We start from the raw sequence: 10,022 nt of genomic DNA, 5'->3' as shown, positions 1-10,022 counted from the left end.
TTCTCCATGTAATATTTGGAGTTAGGAAAGTTGAATAAAAATCAACTAATGAGAAAGTTCCCTTATTGGAACAGTTAATCTTTTTTGAGATCAGATGACTTACCACTTAATTGAAATAATCTACACATTTACCATTAAAAAAATTTATTAATAAATGAGCAAAACAGATTGGGTACCAAAAATAAGACTTCCAGAAAAGAAGTCGAAGAATAAACATGGTAAACTTTTACCAAATTCTATTTGATGTGCGATAATTGGACCAAGTGGTTGTGGAAAAACTACATCAATGATTCATAATTATATTTTAGCTCCAGGACGGTTAAATTGGAATAAAAGTAATCATTTATGTGTTTATCCAAAAACCTTAGATCAACCAAAATACTTGTAATTTATGAAAGGATGTGAAAAAATTGAAGAAAAAATAGCTACATTCATCGGAAATAATGAAGAAATTGTCACATTAGATCAATGCCTAGACAATTCAGTTGTTATATTTGATGATTTTATTCTTGAGAATCAGGACATTGTTAGAGAATATTTCACTAGAGGAAGACACAAAGGTATAATTTGTTTTTACTTAGCTCAAACTTATTCAAAAATACCAAAACAGTTAGTTAGAGATAATTTAAACTTTTTAAAAATATTTAGACAGGATGATACACATTTAAATCATATTTACCATGAGTTTATTGGTGGAGATTTAAAGTTTGATAATTTTAAAGAAATGTGTAGTAAATGTTGGAACGATCACATTGTATTTTTCACAATAGACATGACTAGAAAATCAAATGAAGGTAAATTTAGAAATAAAAGACAACATTTCTTTTTTAATTAATGTTTTTCATTCTTAAATAAATGTTTGTAAAATACGATGCAGACATCGTTAAAAAAGCTAGACAGAACAGGAAAGTAAAAGAACAGTTACAAGAAGAGTTTAGAAAATGGAAAAAACAATGAAGAACAGAGTATGAAAAATTTTAAAGAGATCAACCAGTTATCGATGACATTGAACAAGTCAAACTAGGAATTGGAGGCTTAGTTGACAATCTTTTGAAGCAATTGAAGAAAGTAGAGAAGTTGAAAAATAAATGATTACTTATTATTTTGTTCAATTTAACGATCCAGCTATTAAGCATGATGAAAGTGATAAAAGAGGTTCTTCATCAAGCGAATCTGAAATAACAAAGTTGTTAGATAACTATGATAAAGAAATCAACAGAAAGATGTTAAAAAATAAACATAAGTGAAAGAATGTTAGAACACATTATTCATAATAAAGATAAAGTTTTTGGGTTAAAGCCTGTTGGCATATTTAAATTTGTTGGAAGATTGCCTGTAAAATTTGAAGGCAATTAATTAACATTTGGTAATAGAACAATTGAAGGAACTGATGGATTAATGAATCTTTTAAGTAAAAAACAAATAACAATGGATGCAGATATATTGATTGAATCAGGAGCATGAAGGAACTGATGGATTAATGAATCTTTTAAGTAAAAAACAAATAACTATGGATGCAGATATACTGATTGAATCAGGAGCATTATATTCTGACAATAATCCAAATAAAATAAAAAAAGTAAAGGTAATAAATATTAACATTTGATAATACAGATTGTAGAACTAAATTTTTTCAAAAAATAGCACCATCAGATTCAAATGAAAATACTGGCGAAGGCTTTGTTAAAAAATATACAGAAAAACCAATTAAATATGTTTGGATGAATGATGTTAGCCAATTAACTGATAGATTAGCTGTAATTTGTGGTGAAGAATTAGCTGGAAATAAGAAATATCACAATGAAGAAGTTGGAATAATGCAAATGGTGACTAATAAATTTAGTGATTTCGTTGTCAACAATCCAAAAGGAATTCCATACTTAATTAGAATTTTGAATAATCTTCCTCACACATTTTGGAAAAACAGGGTGAAGGATTAGAGAATTGGGTTTTAAGTAGTGTTCCAATGCCTGAGATGCATTTACCAGGATATAATCACTGTGGACCATTCACTAAACTTGAAGGAATAAATCCATTAGATGAAACTTGCAAAAAACATGACATTGCTTATAGAGATAATAAAGATGTAGAAAAAAGACGTATAGCTCATAAAGAACTTCAATTAGCTACAAAAGAACGAATACATGCATGTGATGCTTCTTTAGGAGAAAAAGTCGCAGTAACAGCAGGTTGAGGAATAATGTATGGAAACTGAAAATTAGGAATGGGCTTAGGCGTGGATGACAATGGATGGGGAGTTTAATCTTTATTAAATTTTTAATCTATATAAAAGAACAATTTTACAATTGATTATATTTTGCAACCTAGTGGCAAAACAAAACAAAAGTCAATTAAATTAAAGTTAAATAAGGAACAATTAAATCTAATTGAACCATTTTAACAGATGTTCAAAAATAGGAGAAAAGAAAAGAAAGTTGGTAGAAATTTGCTTCTAACTTTAGGTATTCCTGTTGCTAAAAAAATTATTGAATACTTTACGAAAAAGAAAGATGGTCGAGGTTTAACAGAACATGAAGGCGGATTTTTACCATTATTATTTGCTGCTTTACCGTATTTAGCAACAACTGGTTCTTTAGCTAACAGATCTGTAGCAATTGCAAATGCAGTTACAAACAAAAAGAAAGCTGATAAAGAATTAGAAGAAAAAAAGGTATTTAGAATTGGAAAAGAAAGCAGGAACTGAAATAAAAAAAAATTCGAAAAAGTAATTAATAAATATCCTGTTGTATTAAGTAATTTTGATATAGAGGAACTTACTAAACAACTAAAAATTAAACATTTTTGTGGTTTATATATGATTAATGAATTACAAAATAAGCCATTTAAAGCTGAATATGGTATAGTAAATTTATATACATCTGATAATCCTGGTACACACTGCATTTGTTATTACAAAATAAAAAATAAAATAGTTGTTTCTGATTCAGTTGGTGGTAATATACCAAAACAATTATTTAACTACTTAGGAAAAATCGAATTATTTACGATACAGAAAATTGCTTTGTGAATATTATAATTTAATGATGTTTTAGATTTAATAAATGGACATTTTTGGAAATAAGATACATCAAAGTGAACATGTAGTTAATACATCTACATTCGATTAAGAAAAATTGGAAATTTGATTAAACAATTTGATCCAAAGAGAACTAATGCAATTAAACAATTTCAAAAAGAATTTAATGCTATTTTTAAGCTAACTAAAGGTTATATTGGTTTTAAAGGCAGAAGACTTGCTAATGTAAATGATCCAATTGATGGAAAAGATGTAGCTAACAAACATTATTTTGTTAATATACTATAAAAATTTTTATAAAACCAGAACACACAAGTGTTTTAATGCAATTTAATATCTATATTAATAAAGAAGAATATAACAAGTTTCTTTTAGACTTAAAGAAAAGAAATAGTATTATAGATGGTATTATGACACATAATAATAAAGAAATAAACGATTTTAAAAGAAATCTTATTAATGCTTTAAATAAAATTGATTCTGTAGAAAGTTATGTTAAATCATCAGAATCCAAATATAAAAGTGCTTGGACAAAAAAGTAGGTAATGATCTAGAAGTATTGGAAACATTAGATTAATTTAAACTTAATTAAATTTTTTATCTATATAAATGAACAACTACACTTTGCATGACTATCACATTTATTGCTTGAAGTGTAAAAATTTACTGATACACATAATCCATATAGATTAAAAACAGACTTTACACAGTTTGTAAAAAGAAGAAAAGTAAATTCGTCAAAAAAATTGTAGGCAAAGGTCTATATAATTTTCTTGAAGAAATTAATAATGAATTACATAAACTAATGAAAAAGAATTTTACATGAAGAAATGTAATTTCTCTCGGTATATATTATTTATGGCAAGCCGACTTAATAGACATGGAATCAGGGAAGTTGAAATGAATATCTAAAATAAACAAAGGATATAAATATTTATTGACTGTTAACGACGTATTTTCGAAATTTGTCTGGGCTGTTCCTGCTAAAGACAAAACAGCTAAGAATGTGGCTGATGAGTCGAAAAAATATTCGGTTCCACGAGACCAAAAATCTGCAGACAGATAATGGTAAGGAATTTTATAACAAAGAATTTAAAGAACTAATGAGGAAATATAACATTAATCATTATTCAACTTTTTCAGAATTAAAAGCAACTGTTGTTGAAAGATTCAACAGGATGTTAATAGAAAAATGTCGAAACTATTTTCTATTCAAGGAAATTACAAGTGGATAGACATTACCTCAGAATTAGTTGATAAATATAATAAACATAAAACAGTGAACTACAAAAATGAAGCTAACAGAAGTTAATGAGAACCTAATGGAATGGTTATGTATCCAGCTAAAGCAAAGTATTCTATTGGTGATAAAGTTAGAATGATAAAAACTGAAAGGAATATGTGAAAAAGGTTACACTGTTAATTGATGTATAGAAATATTTGAAATTCAAGATGCGATTCATTCTAATCCAATCACGTATAAGTTAAAAGACATAAAAGGAAATTTTTATGAACAAGAACTACAGAAAACGTAAATCCAGATGTATATTTAGTTGAAAAAGTTTTAAGAAAGAAAGGAGATTAATTTTATGTTAAATGGTTAGGTTTTGATAATTTGCACAACAGTTGGGTAAATAAATATAAAGTAATAGTCAGTTGATCACAATCTATTAATAATTTTTCTATATAACTGTACCAAATTGTACAAATGAGGAAACTTACACTTTCATTCTTCCTATCTGTATGTTATCCTGATGATGATTATATAATTTCTACATTCATAAATCAATTAACAGATGAATGAGTGAATTATTTATACAATCTCAAAGGAGGAAGTTTGTAATGTTTATGAATGCATTAAATAACAGTACTGACTTTTTAGATCGATTAATAAGTGACTGTAATTTTAACTTCTTTATGTGTAATTGGTGCTTTACTGATTTTTCATTGCTTTAGTTCTTTAAATCAGTTCCAAATCTTTGCAATGTTAATGTGATGTTCAACTTTTACTTGACCCAACAATTTAGATCTAGTTAAACTTAAACAATTTTCTTTTACGCAATCGTCAAGAGCTTGATTTTTTTTCTTTCAATTGTTCTTCATCAAATAATTCTACTATTTCAGGTGTTATTGGGCCTAAAGAATACACTTGCTCAGAAGTTATTTTTAGTTAAATCATTAATGTAATCGAAAGGCTCGTTTATATTTTAATGGTTAATTTAACAATCTCAAGCAGTGGCATATACTGTAAAACGAAGATTTCCTTATTCTTTTTATCTCTGAAATCATCGAATAACTCGTAAATAGTCTTTTCTGTTTTATTAACATCATACCCTTTATCGTAGAAGCAGATATAAAATTTATCTTGCTCATTGTGTGAAGAATTGAAATTCGAGTTTTGAATAGACAAGTTCTCTGTTTTTCCCCACTTAAGAGTTGTTGATTAAAGAATATCTTTTTGAAGTAGCTATACAGAGGTAACCATTTTTTGTTTTCTGTTTCATTTTGTCGATAAAGATCTTCATGTTCATGTTGAATTGTTTGAGTCATTTGTTTTCCTCTTTTAATTCTTCTTTCTCTGTTGAGTGTGTTTTGAAAGACGATGGTGAGTTGCTCCTTTTATTTAATTGTTTGTTGAAGTTTAAATTCGCCGAATTTTCGGCTTCTTTTTTTTAGAAGATAAAATTAGTGAATATAATTCTGATTCATTAATGAATGTAGTTAGTTTTTCATTATAAGTTAACCCTATCTGGCAGACGGGTCTGAAATTTTCTAAGGAAATAGTATCATCTGTATCGCTATTTTTTCTAATTGTATGATCTGTGTCTTTATATTCTAATATCTGTGCAACATCTTTAGCTTCAAACCATGGATTATTTTCTTCATCTATAATCATGACAAGTTACTTATTGTTGTAAGTAAGCTTGTTGTTGAACATATCTACAATCGACTGCATTTATATAGAATATAAAACATTATTTATATCAACTCAGTCTGATGAAGATTCATTATATCATCAACCAATTTTTCTTGTGTATAGTCATCCAAATTATTGAAATAATGTCGATAGCAAACAAGTCTCAAATTTTCTTTCATTCGTTGATATAAATTTATTGAATTAGGATTATAGTTCAATCTTAACATTGCCTCTGTTCAATTTTATATCGTTGCTTCTGTAAATTTTTTTGTTGTGCTCTAATGACATAATAAGTATAATCACATTCATCATCAAGTAACTTAAAAATTACGAAAGCAAGTTTTACGTATTTATTATTTGTTTGTGGAACAACATTACATAATGTTGTATATATTTCTCCATTTCTTGTGTTTATTACATCAAAAGCCATATAACCTGTTTCTATCATACTTTCGATTTGTTTTTTATCCAATTTATGTATTTCATGTGAAGATTCTATTTAATATCTATAGGCAACAATCTTATATTCGCCATGTTCGCAAATTTTCGGTAAATCCTCATGTGTAACATTTTCTGAATGTTTTTGCTTCTTATTTTTTTCCTTTTAATATTAAGCAATATAATCCTGGCTCATTAATAAATATAGTTTTTATATCTGCATTTTGGATGCCATGTTTTATAGCTTTTGGAAAATCTTTAAATTTTTTGTATATCTTCATATCCACATGTTTTTTAATAGCACCCCTACATTTTCTACAGTCTAATATTTTAGCAACATCTTTCGCTTTTAACCATGGTTCATTATTTTCATCAACAATTACAAAAAAAATTCTTGTTATAAGTGAGCTTATTATTTTTTAGATAAATATGTACCTCCATTTATATAGAATTAAAATACATTAGAAAATTAAAATTCTACAGCAGACACAGTTAAAATTTCATCATAAATACTTTTCATTGCCTCTTATGGTGAACTATTCATTCAAAATTAGAAATTTTCATTTAATATAGAATAATAATACATAAGTAGATTAAAATTTTTCAGGCATCTGCAACTTCCTTAAGAGTGTGTCATTGAAGATAACAATTTCCTTTTCTTGTAATGTGTATTGTACTGATAACTCATTAATAAAATGAAAAACAATCAGTAGAAATACTTGTGAGAGAAGGAAAATTATGAGGGTAAATATTTTATTTATACAGCTATCAATCCCACAACAACATGAAAGAGGATTCATTTAGTAAGGAAAAATTTTAATTGTTAACGAAAATTTATCTCAATAAATGGAAGCACACAAGAAGTATAAGAAATGTGAAGTAGAGAAATCAATTGATAACTTTTATCAACGCAAATACTCAAAGGATAAGCTTTCATATATGTGTAAAAAATGTCATAAAACGATTACAAAAATACACATAATAACAAAAAGAATGTTTTGTACAGATTATATCTACTTATAAGAGTTATTTAGCAATGTTTAAGGATATGACAGACTTTTTTCATTTTTACAAACAACAACAACAGGAGTAACACATTTTAAAAAATGTATTTGTTGTCAAGAAAGTAAAGATCTTGGCTGTTTTTATGTAAGTCATACAACTAGGAAGAAGCTCGCAAGTAGATGTAAGACTAGTCAACAAGAATATATACAAAAAAGAAAAATAGTGTGTGAGTGTGGAAAGGAAATAGTTAAAAGTGATCTCAAAAACATTTACAGACACATCAAATATGAACTACGTACTTAGAGTATTAAAATAAATTTGAAAAATCTCTGCAATTTTTCAAATCTATTAAAATTTGTCTTTAATAAATTAGAACAATCTCTGCAATTTCTCAAATCTATTAGATATTTATCTCTACTAAATTAGAACTATCTTTGCTGCTGCTCTCCAATTTTAAAGTCTACTAAAAATTAGAAGTCACCTTGGTGTTGATCTTCAATTTTTTCAAATCTATTAAAAATTTGTCTTTAATAAATGGAAACCTTTCTGAGAAAGTTTCTAGTCACTCAACTTCGTGTTTATTGCAGAAGGAATAATTTACAAAGATATAGTGGACTTAGAAATGATGGTCTTATCAACTTAATTGTTTTGAATAATTTGCCACCACCACCACCCATTTTCTCAAAAGATAATGAAAATTTTTCTATAATAAAAGTAAGAAAAATGAAAGGCTCCGTTAGAGATTTTACAGTTTTCAACTTTGCGATTATTGCAAAAAGAATAAGTTACTAGGATATAGTGCACTTAAAAAGGATGGTCTTATCAACTTCATTATTTCATATAATTCGCAAGTTCCTACAAGATCTCCAGAAAATTTGAAAGTAAGTGATCTCAAGGATAAAGCTAAAGATCATGGTATTAAAGGATGCAATACATTGAAGAAATCAGAGTCAATTAATGCCATTGTGTTACAAGAGTTTAATTTTCATCAAGATGTATTTCAAAAAACTAGATTAAGACCAAAACGGGTACCAAATATAAATTACTTTTACAGATTTGATGATAATATTAATGAAAAGCCTCGTCCACCAAGAGAGGAAAAATAGTAAGGCTAGACCAATTTTATCCATTTTGTAGTAAATTATTTGATAACAAAAAGGAAGCTGAGCCATCTGAAAAGTATTTTTTTGTGATAAAAGGAATTAGATTGAAATTTAATGAAAAATTTAAAGCATGGACTGTTGACTATAAAATTGTCTTTAACGATGTTATTGTTGGCAAACTCGATACTGTTAGTGTGAAAATAGATTATATAACTAAAGCACTCAATTCCATGATAGATGTAGCTAAAAAGAGTATTAATTTCAGGAAGGGAGGTAAGCTGCATATATCAACCTACAACCCAAAAATGTTTTATCCAATTTCTACAGGTTTTAATGCATCAAATAATGCACAAGAGTCTGTTCAAATTTTGTGCAAGAAAATGAGGGATATCTGAACATCAGATGAAACTGTTGATATAGTAGAAACATCATTTAATATTCAGATATTAGCAATTCCTAGAGGTAGTGGATATGAAAAAAAAATTAGCTGAAGACAAAAAGACTAAGAAATGCATCACAAGAATTAAAAATGACGATAATCTGTGTTGTCCTAGACCTGTAATTGTAGCTTTGACATATCACACAAATAATATTTTGGGAAGAGAACTAACTAACGAGATTAAGAAAAATCAGAGAAGCAGATATATACAAATTACAGAAAGAGTTAACTAATATATTATGTGATCTGGTTTGTGAATACAATGAAGAAGGATTTACTTTAGATGGCATTAAAAATATTGAAGAATTGTTGGATTTTCAATAAATGTTATATGTACTGAATATTTCAATACAGTTATCTATAGTGGTTGTGAGAAATAAATAAATATTTACCTGTAAAAAACTTACAACCATTTCGATGTAATTAACGGTATAACTGCTTTCTTAGGATTTTCATATTTCTGTGATAAGTGCAAGAAACCATATCACAACAAAGAGAAACATAGATGTAAAATAGATCGAAAAGTGTGTATATTATGCAAAAGACCAGAACATGAAAGTGAAGAAAATAACATTTATTGTGAGAAATGCAATAGATACTGTTAGAATGAAGAATGCTTGAACAATCACGAAAGAAGTCTGTGATACAGCTTAGAAGTGTGAAGGATGTAAAAAGATTTGTTTAAGATCTAAAGAACATAACTGCGGTTTTGAACTTTGTAGTAATTGTAACCAAGTAGTGGAAATTGGAAATCATAAATGTAATATGCAACCCGTATTGGAAAAGGTGGTATCTGTGAAGGAAAAGTTGGTGGTGAATGTATAGTGCAAGGTTCCTCAAATTATAATAAAGAAGGTTGCTATATTAATGGAGAATTCCAAGATTTTTATATTTACCAGTGCTTCGTGTGTAATAAAATAGTTGGTGGTAAAGAGGTTAAATGTTATGAAAAAGGCTTTCCAAAGAAAGATACATGTGGTTTGATTATGAAGCAACTCAAGAAACTGGAAAACACATTCCAAATCTTATAATTTTTCACAATTGTAAAGGTGATACAGCTTATAAACTTAAGACAAATGATGA

At 27.5% G+C, this 10,022-nt stretch overlaps 1 protein-coding gene across 1 annotated transcript in view; it reads right to left on the bottom strand.

Annotated features, from left to right (window-relative positions):
* Positions 1-2,680: 2,680 nt before the first annotated feature.
* Positions 2,681-10,022, bottom strand: part of LOC126335588 (cytochrome P450 9e2-like) — a 91,955-nt gene continuing 84,613 nt past the window's right edge. Inside the window, exon 9 of the transcript XR_007564894.1 lies at positions 2,681-4,089. The gene's annotated coding sequence lies outside the window, so the exon portion shown is untranslated. The remainder of the gene's footprint in view (positions 4,090-10,022) is intronic.

This window comes from Schistocerca gregaria, chromosome 2 (genome assembly GCF_023897955.1).
Source record: "Schistocerca gregaria isolate iqSchGreg1 chromosome 2, iqSchGreg1.2, whole genome shotgun sequence".
NCBI lineage: Eukaryota > Metazoa > Arthropoda > Insecta > Orthoptera > Acrididae > Schistocerca > Schistocerca gregaria.
The sequence above is the reverse complement of the archived record's forward strand: the minus strand, read 5'-3'. Positions and strand labels throughout refer to the sequence as shown.